Source organism: Cornus florida, unplaced genomic scaffold (assembly GCF_030987335.1).
Source record: "Cornus florida cultivar Cherokee Brave unplaced genomic scaffold, ASM3098733v1 CherokeeBrave_3.0.0_Hap2_Chr05, whole genome shotgun sequence".
NCBI classification, from domain to species: Eukaryota; Viridiplantae; Streptophyta; class Magnoliopsida; order Cornales; family Cornaceae; genus Cornus; species Cornus florida.
In genome coordinates, this window is record NW_026775575.1 from 36,390,787 (window position 1) to 36,408,853 (window position 18,067).

The following is an 18,067-nucleotide window of genomic DNA, read 5'->3' on the forward strand; positions in this document are numbered from 1 at the left end:
CCAGCAACGGCGCCAAAAACTTGGTGTGTCCCGGGTCGTCAACCTTGAAACCCAACAGTTTATGTAATACCAAAAGATATTGGTATAGAGCTATGATGAATGTGGCCAAGTTTTATATTTAGAAATTGTCACAACTACCATTCACTAAAAATATAGCTAGGGCAAGTAGGGATCATCCCAAGGGATTAATGAGTCGTACTAGGTTGAGGAATCAAGATTAGGGTTAGTAGGTCGAGTAATCAAAAGATTGGTTGGTGGTTGAATTACACTAAAATGCAATTTAAACTAAAGTAGGCAATTAAATGTAAATGAGAGAATAAGAGAGAGATCCTGGGGTTTAGAGATCACCACTAAGCATAGCTTTTCTACACCCTTAATAAAGGATTAATGGGGGGAAAACATGTATTGCAACAAAGTGTGTGTGTGTGTGGTTGTTTCAACAAGCATGGATGACAAATTAAGCATATATTGTCTAAGCAACATAGTGGATAACACAACATATCAAATTAAGCCATTAATCATTTCTTTAAGCTCACAACCAAACACATCACAAGGTTAGAGATATATGTTACTTGCTTTCATAAGTATGGAACATCAAACAGCAAGTATGGATTGTCTTCCTATTTAACATCTAAACTACAACTACACTACAATTAAGCTAATGACATGAAATTAAACTAATTAAACTAAGGGAGAGGTACAATCCATCAAGAAATGAGTATGACCCATCAAATAAACCACAAGAACATTCTATTAAGCACTATGTCCTGACAATCTCTAGATCTATAGCATTAATACACATAGACATGCATCAATAACACAATAAATAGAGATAAACACATGAACATCTATTCTAGCATACATAGACATGCGGATAGAATGAAATGATCAATTGGAAGCATTAAACCATATAAATCATTGAATAGACAAGATCTATATATATAAAAGTGTCAAAACATGTATCATAATACAAATTCCCTAAAAAATACATAAATCAAGATGTAGAAAGCATGCTTAGGGCTAACTCTAGCCCTAAGAGAATGTTTAGCCACTCATGGATGGTGTCCTCTAACCCTCAAGGGCTAACTCTATGATAGAGATTGCTCCTCTTCTTGGTTGATGGAAGATCTCCAAGCTTGTGTCTCTAGCCTCCTCCTCTCCTTTTCTTCCTTGCTAAGATATGAAAATTGTGCCTCTCCCCTCTCTCTAAGTATATCTCAAAAAGTGGCTCATATTACTTATATAAGTAGGTCAAATATCACCCCAAATGAGCTGGGCTTGTACACCAAATATTCCTCCAATGATTGGATATGAGACAACTTTTCATGAGCTGGAATTTGGATTTTCTCGGGATTTGGGAAGTTCGATCGATCGAACTTGTGGTGAGATCGATCGAACATGGCTGAGATCTATCGAATTGAAACTGGATCGATCCTCTATGGTGGCACCTTTTTGGATAAAAATAAATCTGAGATATTTTGAAGATATTTTTAGGAAAAGGACAGAAGTGGTTGGTAGGGTGGTACAGCTGGATAAGATCAATCATTTGGATAAGGACAAGATAGTTCGATCGATCAGAGAATGAAGTTGGATCGATCGAACTTCGAGATCTTTGAATAGGGCCAAACATGGCTTAAATCCATCTTGAAGTGCTGAGATCGATGAAAGTTGGATCGATCGAACTTTTCTTGAGATTAATCGAAGTTGTTGAAATTCCATCATTTGCTTCCTTCTGCTCTACTTTGCTCCTTTCTTTGATTCATCCCAGAATTGCTTCATTTCTGCTCTTATTTGGCTGAGTTAGCTTATTTTAGGGATAAGTACCTAAAAATGGAAATAACATGAAATCAATACAAAGCAGGAAAATAAGATAGATAAAGGTTCTAGAATACCTAAGCTTAAGGGGTTTAAATGCGCACTTTTCAGCGCTCATCAAGCGGGATAGAGTATCTTGTCTACACAAATGCTTCTTTGCAAGGTCTCGGGTGTGTTTTGATATAGGAGGAATGACCAATTGCGTATGGATCTCGTAGGCTTAAGCCTCATGAGCTTAATTATTCAACACATGATTTGGAGTTGGCAGCTGTGGTCTTTGTCTTACGTATTTAGAGGCATTATCTGTTGGGAGAGTCTTAGATTATTTAATAACCATAAGAGTCTGTAGTATTTGTTCACTCAGCGTAAGCTGAATATGAGATAGCGCAGATGGTTAGAGTTTATGAAAGACTATCATTTCTCTATACAGTACCATCCAGGGAAAGCGAATGTGGTGGCAGATGCACTCAGTCGCCAACCCTTTGTAAGTCTTTCTACATTATTCGCTATTGAGTGGAATACTTTGAAGACAGTTAATGAGTTGTCCGATGCTTTTACGGCATGCATGGTAGTTACTCCTGCGATTATTCACAAGGTATTAAAGGCACAACTCACAGATCAGCAGTGCATCGATAAGGTTACAGAGATAGCTTCTGGGGATGTTCCATTCTATCATGTTGGGACTAATGGAGGCTTGAGGTACAAATGGCAGTTAGTAGTACCTTATGCTGATGAGTTTAGGAAAGATGTTATGACTGAGACTCACCGTTCTAAGTTTTATGTTCATTTAGGAGGAGACAAAATGTATCACAATAGCTTTCAGAAGACTATTGGTATGGCCCCGTTTGAGGCATTATATGGCCGACCTTGTAGATCTCCTGTTTGTTGGATGGAGGTTGGAAATAGTAGATTTTTGGGTCTTGAGTTCATTAAGGATACCTCTGAGAAGATCGCTCTTATTAAAGATCATATACGCACTGCCCAGAGTAGGCAGAAGAGTTATGCCGATCGTCGTACTCGGCATTGGAGTTTTAGGTAGGAGATCAAGTTTTACTCAAAGTGTCTCTTATGAGGGGAGTAATGCACTTTGGGAAGAAAGAGAAGTTGTCACCACGTTTCGTCGGTCCTTTTATGATTACGGATCGAGTTAGAGCTGTAACTTATCGGTTAGCACTTCCGGATAATTTAAATTGGGTCCACAATGTGTTCCATGTTTCCATGTTGCGGAAATTTCTACGAGATGAAGATCGTTATCAGCATATTGATGTTGGTGAGATTGAGTTACAGCCGGATGCAACCTATGTAGAACCACTGTGTCGTATTATAGACCGTAGGGATCAAATTCTTCGCAATAAGGTCATCCCTTTAGTACATGTCCAGTGGAGCCATCACAATGAGGCTGAATCTACTTAGGAACGGAAGGATGTCATTTACTCAACATTTCCAGAAATAATAGAAGAAGGTAAGGGCGAATTCCGAGGACGGAATTCCTTTTGTTATGAGGGAAGAATGTAATACCCATAATTTTAAAAGGATAGTCTCGGTATTATTTTAAATATTTTAGTTGCATTTTATTTATTTATTTGATTATGTGGCTATTTGATTATGTGGTTATTTGCTTACGTGTTTAATTACATATTTTATTTGCTTAAATGTGTTGTTTGACTTAATTGATTATATGCTTGAATGTTATTTGAATTAGTTGGTTTAATTAAAGTATTGTTTATTTGTAATAAATTGTAGATTAAATGTTTCTTTTATTTTATTTTATATTTTATATTTTATTTTTATGGTTAGTAGTAATGGACCAACCAATTGGGTTCCATGGACTATTTGGGTAGGAGATTTTATAGGTATGGATAATTACCCATGGATATATATATATATATATATATATATATATATATATATATATATATTTATATTTAAATTTATATATTTAAGGAAAGTCATTTAGTAATAATCTGATATATATTTATATATTTATTTAATAAGAATATACATAGATTATACGCAACATATTTTAGTTACCTTTTAATATTTTTCTTTATTAAGTTGAATTGGATTAGAAAAAGGAGTAAGGTTATTATTTATCCTATAAATATATAACTATAGGGTTGAAAAAGGGGACTAGAAATATATCACGTAATATATTTTAGAGAGAGAGAGAAAAAGAAGAAGAAGAAGAAAGAGAAAGAAGAAGAAAGAGGCTAGGGTTTTTATTAAATCCCTAAAAGCAAGTTATTGTTCTACACTTCTCCTTTGATCTGTGAATTATATATCTCTAGTATAATTTTAGGATTTGTTTAAAGAACAATTAAAATTGAAATCTATAATTTAATTGATCTAGAACATAGGTTTTATGTTGTATGAATTGATAAATTCATGGATTTGATCTGGTTTCTTTATGAATTGTTACATGTTTTAAATGATGTAATTTCATATCTGTGTATTGATGAGACTTAGAAATATGCCTTAGAATCCTTAACAGTAAAGAACGAATTCACAGTAGAAGTTCTGGGTTGATTCACGTAACAGTGCTCGATCCGTTGTTACAGTGCTCGAGCCATACGTGAAAAACTCGAGCCTTGGATGCAAAGCTCGAGCTATGGATGTAAAGCTTGAGCCATGGATAGAAAGCTCGAACTACTAGTTTGAAAGCTCGAGCCATACCTGGGAAGTTTTCGTAAACAGCGTTAAATTGATATTAATTGGTTTTGAATGGTCCTGACCATTAAATAAGAACTAGGTATGAGTTTAAATAAATTTTTAAATAGAATTGATCATAACAATGTATGCTATTGGAATGTTTTACAGAATGAATGGATTTAATCTTTTTAATTTGTTCTAACAATTGAGATTAAATGTTTAGCATGAATTATATTTAGAGAATGCTTACTTGACTGTATAATAAAATATCAACATGTTTAAGATTCAGTTTGTGTAGGATATATGATGTAGAAAGCTTAAATAAATTATAAGTCATGCCTATTTTGTGATAATATGATATTATGTTATTATGTTTATTTCTGGATTATTTGATGTACTTTTTTAATTGTTACATCAACTATTGGATTGTGTGGATGTAATGCACCAGTATAGGATGGTGGCATTCTAAGGGCGGATTAACTTATTAGTTAAGTCCTATCTATTTTTGTATAAGTAAACGGATTAACTAAAATGTTAAGTCCTACTTATATTCGTGTCAAGTCAACTGAACAAGTTGGATGATACATCGTGGTTTATTTTATATTGGATAAGACATATGTGATAAGCGCTGAATATTATATATTCGAACCCCTGAATATGCGTATGTTAAGGCCTAAAATAATACTTCTATTCATATTTAGACTGATTTATGTTCAATGTGTGTTTGTAGGTACTTTCCCAGAGAAATGGTTAAAACCGGAACTTTATGATGATATTGAAGCTTACAGAGTCATTACCGATTATCCAGAGCAAACCGATAACTTAAATGGTGAAGTTTGAAAGAATTTAGAGTCCAAAGCTCGAGCCCAAGTCATGAGGCTCGAGCCTTACAAGTCAAAGAAGACAAAAATTAACAAAGCATTAAAGCTCTAGCCTTGTACCTTCAGGCTCGAGCCTGAACCAAGGGTGTTCGAGCCTGACCATAGGATGCTCGAGCCTTGACCATTTAGCTCGAGCACAAGGCGTCGGAATTTGAAGAGTTGATTTCCAAGCTCCCAAACCTCGTGCCTAATCCCAAGGAACGAGTACCATCCGTTAAAGCTTGAGCCTTGAGAACCAAATTCTCGAGCTTGGTACCTAGTGCTCGAGCCCACGAAGTTTGGATCGAGCAATGGTAAAAGATTTCAATCCCAAGAATATTCTAAGTGTTGAAGAAAAAGACACTTCGGAAAATAATTGAAGAAATTTGGCTAAGTGTCAAAGTGAAGATTAATCACCAATTCTTAAAGCTCGAGCATCTATCCAAAAAAGCTCGAGCCTTGACCCCTAAGTTTGAGCCTGAACCTTAAAGCTTAAGCCTTTGTTTCTAAAGCTCGAGCCTTCCATGACATGTCAGATTTAAGTTACGGGAATGTTCTCTTTTCAAGCTGTATCTCATTCCAGATGGGCCACAAGACCTAAAAGCCCACCAGATCCTTATTTTCTTCTATAAAAGAAGGCTTAAGCCTTGATAGAAGAGGTTTGAAATTCCAAATCCTTTTTGCCATGTGATTCAGAAGGCTGATTGTGGTGGCTTTTAAGGTTTCCACAACCTTAGAAAGTGAAGATCCTAAGAAGAGAAGTGCAGTCCGTGACGATGGAGACAACTCCAACACATATGCTATCCGACATCATTGTGTGTCGTCGTTACAAAGCTTGTGCAAAAGATAGTGTAAGACTATGATGAATGTGGCCAAGTTTTATATTTAGAAATAGCCACTACTACCTTTCACTAAAAATATAGTTAGGGCGAGTAGGGATTGTCCCAAGGGATTGGTGGGCCGTATTAGGTTATGGAATCGAGATTAGGGTTAGTAGGTCGAGTGATCAAAAGATTGGTTGGTGGTTGAATTACACTAAGATGCAATTTAAACTAAAGTAAACAATTAAATGTAATTCAGAGAAAATAAGATAGAGATCTTGAGGTTTAGAGATCACCACTAAGCATAGCTTTTCTACACCCTTAATGAATGATTAATGAGGGGGAAAACATGTATTGCAACAATAGTGTGTGTGTGTGTGGTTGTTTCAACAAGCATGGATGACAAATTAAGCATATATTGTCTAAGCAACATAGTGGAAAGCACAATATATCAAACTAAGCCATTAATCCTTTCTTTAAGCTCACAATCCAAACACTTCACAAGGTTAGAGATATATGCTACTTGCTTTCATAAGTATGGAATATCAAACAACAAGCATAGATTGTCCTCTCATTTAACATCTAAACTACAACTACACTACAATTAAGCTAATGACATGAAATTAAACTACTTAAACTAAGGGAGAGGCACAATCCATCAAGAAATGAGTATGAACCATCAAATAAACCACAAGAGCATTCCATTAAGCACTATATCTTGACAATCTTTAGATCTATAGCATTAATACACATAGACATGCATCAATAACACAAAAAATAGAGACAAACATATGAACATCTATTCTAGCATACATAGACATATGGATAGAATGAAATGATCAATTGGAAGCATTAAACCACACAAATCATTGAATAAACAAGATCTATGTATATAAATATGTCAAAACATCTATCACAATACAAATCCCCTCAAAAATACATAAATTAAGATGTAGAAAGCATGCTTAGGGCTAACTCTAGCCCCAAGAGGATGTCTAGCCACTCATGGATGGTGTCCACCAACCCTCAAGGGCTAACTCCATGGTAGAGATTGCTTCTCTTCTTGGTTGATGGAAGAACCCCAAGCTTGTGTCTCTAGCCTCCTCTCTTCTTTTCTTCCTCACTAAGAATATGGAAATTGTGTCTCTAGTGTATGTATCTATTCTCTTCTCAAGAATGGCTCATATTCCTTATATAGGTAGGTTAAATATCACCCCCAATGAGCTAGGCTCGTACAGTAATATTCCCTCCAATGATTGTATATAAGACAACTTTTAATGAGCTGGAAATTGGATTTTCTTGCACTTTGGGAAGTTCGATCGATCGGACTTTTGGTGAGATCGATTGAACATGGCTGAGATCTATCGAACTTAAGCTGGATCGATCCTCTATGGCGGCACCTTTTTGGATAAAGACAAATCTAAGATATTTTGAAGATATTTTTAGGAAAGATACAAATGTGATAGGCAGGGTGGTACAACTGGATAAGATGGAATCTTTTCGATCGATCGGAAGAAAGTTGGATCGATCGAACTTTGTGGGATCTTTGGATAAGGACAAAAGAGTTTGGATCCATCTTGAAATGCTGAGATCAATGAACTTTCAATTGATCAAATATCTTCTGAGATCGATCGAACTTGCTGAATTTTCACCACTTACTTCCTTTTGCTCCCACTTTGCTCCTTTATTTGATTCATCTCAAGATTGCTTCAATTATGCTCTTATTTAGCTGAGTTAGCTTATTTTAAGGATAAGTACCTGAAAAATGGTAATAATACAAAATCAATCTAAAGCGGGAAAATAAGATAGATAAAGGTTCTAGAATACCTAAGCTTAAGAGGTTTAAATGCGCACTTTTCAGCGCTCATCACACCCCCAAACTTAAATATTGCTAGTCCCTAGCAATGAACTAGAAAGTAAAGGAATGAAATGAACAAATATACACTATGAACTAGAAAGCAATAAATGGATAATGCCACTTTCGTAGGGAACGCGATTACATTAAGCATATGCAACAAGCCTTTTAAACCCCTAGGTTACCCCTAGTGGACGAGTGAAGTCTCGTGAGGGTTTCCAGAAATGATACCCATAAACATTAAGCTCAATATCACAAAAGAGGCACCAATATTGCAAACAAGCATTGGGAGAAAACTAACTCAAGTATGCAATTTTTCAACCCTTTCCAAGCAATCTCCCGAAAGTTCAACATCAAGCAAGCAAGTATGGTCCTCCACACATTAAGAAAATTATTATGCAAATCAAAGCAACTCTAAAATCCTTTTTGAGTGGACCAACATCAAGTATGTTGCTATTTTAGCCAACTAAAGAAATGATCACATCCTTACCCTCAAACTAGTACACAAATCTAGTACCAATCATCATGACAAAAGGTGGATCTTTTATTAAAGCTTTATTGTTCTAGGTGTGCTTATTCTTTTCACTCGATTTTTTTTTTTTTTTTTTTTTTTAGGATTAAAGATGGAAGCATGGTGCAATGTGTTAATCTATTAAGCTTTCTAGCGATTCATGAGGTCGAGCGTTAGGTCAATGACTCCCAAACCAGACGGCATTCAATTATTAACCTAGAGTTTGGGCCCTCAACCTTTCGGCGTGAGAAGTTCAGTGCTTGATGAGGCTAGAATCCTGGCTACTTAATGAAAAGGGGTTGTTATCCACCTTTATCAAAATGAAAGCTTTCAATGCACTACTAGCCCAATTGGGATATAACCAATTCAATAATCAACAAAGCATGTACCCCACAAATGAATGCTAGTGTGCACTTGTGCTAGTGTAAAATACTAGAGTGAATCTCAAAAAATCATAAAATCAGGATAATGTGGACCACAAGTGCAAGCATGATATCAATCTTTCGAAAAATTCACTCCTAAATGGCATCCACAAGGCATACAAGGAGTATTGGACTCTCAAGTCAAGCAATTTTTAAATTTTAAGCAATATAGTCCTTAAAAGATCAAAATCATAGCTAAAATGGATCAATCATAGAAAATTCCTCAAATACACAAGTCATGCTCAAAATTTTGAATTGAAAGCAAATACTGCAATTAACACCATTATCCCCCCCCCCCCAAACTTAAATGGCACAATGTCCTCAATGTGCAAAGAGAACAAAGGAAAAAGTATACCAGTGCAGCTAAGCAAAGAATGGCTGGGATACAAGTATCCAAAGTAGGTGGCATAGCCCCCCCAAACTTGAGATTAACTGTGGTTCTGAAAAGATGGCACTGGATAAAAGTTCATTAGACAACAAAGGGAATAATAACAGGTGCACTGTGGACATGCAAGTGTAATGGGATAAGAAATTGAAGTAAGGAGAAAGGAAAAAGGGTGGTCCAGAAAAATTCGTGCAGTACTCTCTCTCACTGAAGTCACTGGGATGCACCTGATGAGTCAATCACAGACAGATATATTAATACGCATATATGACATCCATAAACAAAATATGCATAAAAGAGAAATAAAGAACAGTACAGTACATCCAGTGTTTAGGCCAACAGACTGGCCGTAAGTATATAACAGTATCAAAAATATGACAGATATCACAGATATATAATAGGAGAAGAAGATATGGAAATATCAAGTGGATGAGGAAGAACGGGCAGGGCGTGCTCCGCGGATGTCTCTGGATAGATCACGTAATACAGCTATGACATCCGTGCGGAGTGAAGCAATATAAGCCCGGATGGAAATCATGCCATCCTCTAGAGTCTGAAGACGCTCTCCGAAACTGGGTATCTCAACTGGAGCCTCAGGTGCTGTTGGAGCGGGAGAATGATGATCCTGAGCGTGCTCCTCATAATGAACGGGCGACCCAACCGGAAAGTGATGCTCTGGGTCCTCTGTGGGCTGCTCCAAGTCAATATCCATATGCATGGCAGGTGGATCGACTGGTACATCGTCCGCTGCCTGCTCCAACTCCTCTCTCTCTAACTCCTCAGTTGCCTCTACAACGTCGTCCTGTAGACTCTCGATAAGAGCCTGGTAGCTCTTATCCTAATCCTTCTTCTTGAATGAGCAGGCCCCAGACTCAGTACAATCTCGTGGCTGGAAGGGATAACGCTGGTCTCTCAGAATCTGTGTCATGAGATGGTCGAATGGGAGGTACTTAGCCCTTTTGGGCTTGGCCTTGCTGATATGATCAGCATACAACTTCATCATAATACTCCAGATAAGCGCAGGAATGGATAGCTAGTGCCCTGTATAGAAGGCGTATAAAGTTGTTAGAAAGTCACCACGCCTCTGTATCTTGTGGCCAGCCATAAAAACATTTCGGTATAGCATCGAATCAAAGAACCACAGGTCGTCTGGCAGATAAGTCCGAGTGGCGAAAGTCTCGTCACTTGCATAGTGACCTGTGAGTGCAACGGCCATGTTTGCATATGAGGGCCTCCATAGAGTAGGATAGGTATCCCAGAGATTGGAAGGGCAGACGAGTGGACATCGGCATGATCTGGAAAGAGTGTCCATAGTAATACTGATGGGGTAGCCGTCAATGATAGTCCGCAACTCCGCTAGGTTACTCGGGGCAGGTCGGAGGTTCTAGAAGAACATCCTAACTAACCTCGGGTACACTGGGTATGTAACAGGGGCTAGTATGGTTGCGATGCCCCTCCGGTCTATATCGTCATATGCTGCTCTGGTAAGAAAAAATCGGGAAAAGTAGTCTATGTCGAAGACTGACTCGTGCGCCACCCAAAGGCATGAGTATCTCTGTAATGGCCGGTCTAAGTCCTAGGCTAGCTGAGCTGGTGGTGGTGATGGAGATGGTATGTGCTCAGTGTCAGCGTCAGCCTGTGAAGAAGATGTCTTAGTAGAAGACTGCAGTCTACTGTTAGCGGATGGAGACTAAGGTGGATCTGTCTCTGGCTCTGGCTCGGAAATGGAGTCCTAGACGTGAGATGGACCTACCTAGTCATCTAATCTCCGTCTGGCTCTGCAGTGGTAATGTCCACGAGCAACAGTCTTGACCCTAGCCATGGCCTGCAAAATAAAAGGAAAACTTGCAAAACGGAATTCAGTGCCGGTATAAAGAATTAAAGCACAGTTTATAGAATCATGTATGTCAAATAAGATAGACAAAGCAGATAAGGAACATGAATCTATGCAAGTGACAAGGAATAAGTGACATTATGTGAAGTATATTAGACAGTATAAGTATAGAATGCATCCAATGTGGAAAACATAGGCATTAGGCATGTATGAGATAGCATGAAACATAAGAGATTGTGTGTGAAGTGTGTGATGCAAATCTGTGAAGTTTGATCGATTACAAAAATATGAGATCGATGCAAGTTCAATCGATCTTGAATAAGTGAGATCGATCTGTTACAAATCGATCTCAAAAAAAGTTCGATCGATCAAACTGTGAGGTGAAATTCGAAAAGTCACAGATCTGTGACGTGGATGGCATGGGGGCCTCACAAACAAGTTTGTGGGCCCCTCTACACAACAAATCAACAATTTTGGTCACTTTCCTTGGCCCGTGACCCCCAAAATCAAAAATTAAAATCAAAAAATATAAAACCTGTATATACATATATATACACATATATATATAGCTTCAAAGCTTCAAATATGGCAATATTCATCATCAAAATATCATAGATCTAACATATAAAGCATGGATTCATGAAGAATAAGCTTGAATCAAAAGAGGGATTCGGATCTTACCCAAAACCGAGAGATGAGATGAGAAGGAGGTTGAAATTTGAGATCCGAGATGAGATGGAGAGATTCGAGATGAGATGGACTCGCCGGAGGGTTCACCGGAGGTGGGGAAGTGAGTTACAGTGGCGAGGGACGAAGGTGAGGTTGTTAGATCGATCTATGGTATCGATCTAACAACCCTAGGTTTGAATTTTAAAAACATTCCGTTACAAGTTCGATCGATTGAACTGAAATCTCAGATCGATCGAACTGTAATCGATCTCTCCTCACTAAAAGACAAAATTGTTTTGAAGCTTTTGAATTTTTGAAAATTAAAAATTTTAAAATGAAAATTATTATTTGGATTTTTTTTTTTTTTTTTTTTGGAATGAATAAACAATCAAAACAAAAATCAACTTAAATCAAAATGGTAAATCAAAGAGCAGAAAGATCGATCTCAAAAGAACTCCGATCGATCGAACATGAAAAAACCTGCAGACATGTTCGATCGATAGGACAGAGAGCCTTTTAATGCAAGTTGGATGCAGGTTCAAAAATTTCTAAGTGTTGAGACTGCAGATCGATCTAAGATGAAGTTGGATCGATTGAAGAACTAAAGATCAATCTAGGAACAAGTTCGAACGATGAGATAGAGAGCTGAAATATGCAGGTTTTCTTCGAACGATTGGACAGAGAGGTGATTGGACGCAGGTAGATGTAAATATGGAGTTTAATCGATCGAACCTCCTTGGAGATCGATCGAACTTATACAAAATGCTCATTTTCAACATGAAAGTGTATGCAATCCTAATCACAGTTCCTAACAATGCAAATATGAACCTAAAGCAAATATCTAGACTTCGCAAGAAATGAAATTTAAAATAGAAATGAGGGAGGAATAGGGTTGTGACACCCTACTAAATGTACTAGTCTTTAACGTCTCTAGCAAGACGTTGGGCTCTTTTAGCCCGGGTTAAACATCTTGTAGTGCATCCCCTCCTTGATGGGGTGATAAGTGTTTTGAACTCCACTCAATAAATAGTTCCCTAAAGAACTTATTGGATTAGACTCAAAAGAAATTTTTGGTCCTTGGTCAACATAATCCTTGGGCTTCCATGCCCTTTCAAAACAAGATCTTAAAACAACTTTCTTGGAATTCAGGGTTGAAGATAAACTTTTTGAAATTTTGGTTTCACACAAAGACTCTATTTCTTCACATTCTTTGTCATGATATTTCTCTACAACATTCACTTCTTCATGCTTGTCAAATGAATTGGGGGTCGGATTGAAGATATTCAACTTCACTTTCATGTGGCCAAATGAGATCTTTATTATCCCCGTCCTACAATTATTGTTAGCATTCATGGTTGCCAAGAAAGGACGGCCAAGGATAACGGGAATTTGGCTCTTAGGATTCGGGACCGGTTCCGTGTCAATGACAATGAAATCAACGGGGAAGAAAAATTTATCAATCTTAATCAATACGTCCTCAACGATACCCCTAGGCTTTTTGATGGATTGGTCGGTAAGTTGCAAAACCACCGATATCGGTTTCAAGTCTCCTAAGCCTAATTTGACATATACCGAGTATGGAAGAAGATTAAAACTTGCTCCTAAGTCAAGAAGAGCCCAATTAATGATATGATCTCCAATGATGCATGAGGTGGTAGGTGAACCGGGGTTCTTAAACTTTGGAAGAGTGTTATGTTGCAAAATTGAGCTTACTTGCTCGGTTAAGACCACTTTCCTAGGTGCTTAGCTTTTATTCTTCCTCTTTTGGGTATATAAGTCTTTCAAAAACTTGGCATAAGCTAGAATTTGCTTGATTGCATCCAAAAGTGGAAGATTGACTTTCACTTGCCTAAACACATCCATAATTTCATTTGTTTTGGCCTTTTACTTGTCAATTAAAATGGATCCTTTTAAGGCATCTGGAAATGGAGCTCTTGGCTCAAAAACTTTTTCAGGAATTTTCTTTGAAGTCTCTTCAGCACAAGAAGTTCTGAAATCACTTTGCAAATTTTTCTTTTCAAAATCACTTTTCAAATCACTTTTCAAGATACTCTTATTTGAAAGATCATGCATATACAATAAAGGAGGAATAAGAAGAAAAACGGGACGGGTGTCAACTTTGGGTTGCACCGGTTCACTCTCTTCATTGGACATACCCACTTGGTTGTCCACAATCTTCCCACTTCTGAAAGTTGTCACCGCATTGACAAGCTCTATTGTGTGACCTTCCGATGAGGAATGAGTCTCCACAACACATTGTTACTTTTGTGGTGCATTCAAAGGCATTTTCCCTTTCTCTCTAGCATTTAAAGTACTAGTTATTTGCCCTACTTGGGTTTCTAGCTTAGCAATGGATTGAGAATGAGAATGAAGCAATTGAGTGTTCGCCTCTAGAGTGCCTAGAGCGGTCAAAACTTTCTCTTCAAAAGTGGGACTCCTAGAATTTCCTTGAGAATATGATGGTTGATTAGGAAAATGAGAATTAGCAAATTGATTTCCTTATGATTGAAATGATGATCTAAAACCTTGGGAACCTTGGCTTTACATCGGAGGTGGAACATACTTCCCTTGATAACCACCTTGGGGAGGGTTTGATCCTTCCCCTTGGTTTCTCCAAGAGAAATTCGGGTGATTTCTCCAACTAGGATTATAATGATTGCCATAAGAATTGTTCCCTTGATTAATAAAAGCTGCATTGACTTGTTCATGATGCTCACTTTGAACATGTCCATGAGGACAATTGGAAGTAGAATGTAAAACACTTAAACAAGTCATACATGTCTCATTGGATGCATGATGGGAATGGTTGGGGATGGAAGACACTTGATTTGCCGAGTTTTGGTTGATCAAGAATTGATCAAACCTTTGAGATAAGGATTTCATCTCGGCAGCTATTTCATTGGAATGGTCAACTTGATGTAAGCCAACACTCTTCCTTCCACTTGAATTCCTACCATTCTTAGAAGATAAAGTTCAATGCAAAGAATTTTCATTCATGCTCTCATAAAGACGCCACACGTCATCCTCATACCTATCAATGTAAGAGCCACCCATGGAAACATCAACCATGCCCTTGTAATTGTCCGATAATCTCTTAAAGAAATATTGAACTAATTGCCATTTAGGCATGTCATAATGTGGACACTTCCTAAGCAATTCATTGAATCTTTCTCATGCCTCATGGCAAGTTTCCCCATCCCCGTGTGAAAACTCTCGAATTGAGGTTCTCATGGCATTGGTTTTAAAAATCGGATAGTACTTCTTCAAGAACTCTTGTTGCATTTTTGCCTTAGAAGTTATTGAAAAAGGCCTAAGATTGTTAAACCAATATTTTGCCTTGTCTTTAAGGGTGAATGGAAAAATTTTACGCCTTAAGACCTCTTCTGGCATGTCTGTGTATCTCACGGTGGAACATACTTCAAGAAACTCATCCAAATGCTTGTAAGGTTCTTCACTTAGAAGTCCATGATAGTTAGGAAGCATTTGAATGGTTTGTGGTTTGATCTCATAGTGGTGTGCTCTAAATGGTGGTAATTGAATACATGTGGGTGCATTGTATTCATTAGGCATATAGTGATCTCTTAAAGCAAGGGGAGGATTAACAATTGGAGGTGTAACTTGGGCACCTTGATTGCCTTGAATGATGGGAGGTTGTGGAGCATAGATTGGCCTTGGCATTCCTAATGTTACTTGGCCTTGTTGTTGTGGTGGGTGAATGAATGGCCTCGGCATACCTAATGGTACTTGCATTTTATCATGATGCACATTGGGGTGGACGATACCTTGTTGGTCTATGTGACCAAGGTCCTCCACATGGTCCTTATTATGTTCTTCCATTGATGAAATGGATTGACTAGAACTTCCTCTTCCCCTAGGATTTCGAATAACGGATTCAAGATAAAATTTTAGAGGGACAAGAGTAGGTTTCAATGATCTACGACCATGCATGCACAACAAAACATAACAAGCAACAAGTAATGAACAATCACTTCACCTTCGCAATAAATCAACAATCAACAAACTTCCTCCACATACAATGATCCCATACTCCCATGTTATCAACAATATGCAAAGAAAAGTAAATTGCCTCCACGTGGGCTCACGATTTATCTAAGAATTAAAATACAAGCCTCCACACAGGCCGATGATTTAACTAGAGATTAAGTTAAGAAAAAGCTCACAAAGGGTCCTTTAGCACTTCAATTCAATTTTCAATTTTAGCCTTGCAAATTTTTTAGATTTTAGCTTTTTCCTTGCTTTTACTTAGCTCCTTACTTGAAATGCTAATTTGCTCACATTCTAGCTCAATGCACCTAGTTAAACAAGAACCAACACAATAAGTAACCAAAATGAAAATAAAGTAAAAACACGATCAAAAGAGTACTAATTCTTAATTGATTCCACAAATACAACGTTGCCTTCAATCAATCCCCGGCAATGGCGCCAAAAACTTGGTGTGTCATCGTCACAAAGCTTGTGCAAAAAATAGTGTAGGGCTATGATGAATGTGGCCAAGTTTTATATTTAGAAATTACCACTACTATCTTTCACTAAAAATATAGTTAGGGCGAGTAAGGATCGTCCCAAGGGATTGGTGGGCAGTATTAGGTTGTGGAATCGAGATTAGGGTTAGTAGGTCAAGTAATCAAAAGATTGGTTGGTAGTTGAATTACACTAAGATATAATTTAAACTAAAGTAAACAATTAAATGTAATGGAGAGAAAATAAGAGAGAGATCTTGAGGTTTAGAGATCACCACTAAGCATAGCTTTTTTACACCCTTAATGAATGATTAATGAGGGGGAAAACATGTATTGCAACAATAGTGTGTGTGTGTGTGGTTGTTTCAACAAGTATGGATGACAAATTAAGTATATATTGGCTAAGCAACATAGTGGATAGCACAATATATCAAACTAAGCCATCAATCATTTCTTTAAGCTCACAATCCAAACACTTCACAAGGTTAGAGATATCTGCTACTTGCTTTCATAAGTATGGAACATCAAACAACAAGCATAGATTGTCCTCCTATTTAACATCTAAACAACAACTACACTACAATTAAGCTAATGACATGAAATTAAACTAATTAAACTAAGGGAGAGGCACAATCAATCAAGAAATGAGTATGAACCATCAAATAAACCACAAGAGCATTCAATTAAGTACTATGTCTTGACAATCTCTAAATCTATGGTATTAATACACATAGACATGCATCAATAATACAAGAAATAGAGACAAACACATGAACATCTATTCTAGCATACATAGACATATGAATAGAATGAAATGATCAATTGGAAGCATTAAACCACACAAATCATTGAATAAACAAGATTTATGTATATAAATATGTCAAAACATCTATCACAATACAAATCCCCTCAAAAATACATAAATCAAGATGTAGAAAGCATATTTAGGGCTAACTCTAGCCCCAAGAGGATGTCTAGCCACTCATAGATGGTGTCCTCCAACCCTCAAGGGCTAACTCCATGGTAGAGATTGCTTCTCTTCTTGGTTGATAGAATAACTCCAAGCTTGTGTCTTTAGCCTTCTCTCTTCTTTTCTTCCTCACTAAGAATATGGAAATTGTGTCTCTAGTGTATGTATCTATTCTCCTCTCAAGAATGGCTCATATTCCTTATATGGGTAGGTTAAATATCACCCCCAATGAGCTGGGCTCGTACAGTAATATTCCCTCCAATGATTAGACATGAGACAACTTTTAATGAGCTGGAAATTAGATTTTCTTGCGCTTTAGGAAGTTCGATCAGTTGGACTTGTGGTGAGATCGATCGAACATGGCTGAGATCTATCGAACTTAAGCTGGATCGATCCTCTATGGCGGCACCTTTTTGGATAAAAACAAATCTGAGATATTGAAGATATTTTAAAGAAAGACACAAATGTGATAGGTAGGGTGGTACAACTGGATAAGATGGAATCTTTTCGATCGATCAGAAGAAAGTTGGATCTATCGAACTTTGTAGGATCTTTGGATAAGGACAAAAGAGCTTGGATCCATCTTGAAATGCTGAGATCGATGAACTTTCGATCGATCGAATATCTTCTGAGATCGATCGAACTTACTGAATTTCCACCACTTACTTCCTTTTGCTCCCACTCTACTCCTTTCTTTGATTCATCTCAAGATTGCTTCAATTATGCTCTTATTTAGCTGAGTTATCTTATTTTTGGAATAGGTACCTGAAAATGGAAATAATACAAAATCAATCT

The 18,067-nt window shown here is 37.4% G+C and overlaps 1 pseudogene; it reads left to right on the top strand.

The window, feature by feature from the left end:
- Positions 1–14,948: 14,948 nt before the first annotated feature.
- Positions 14,949–15,047, top strand: LOC132310832 (small nucleolar RNA R71; annotated as a pseudogene).
- The last annotated feature ends 3,020 nt before the right edge of the window (positions 15,048–18,067 follow it).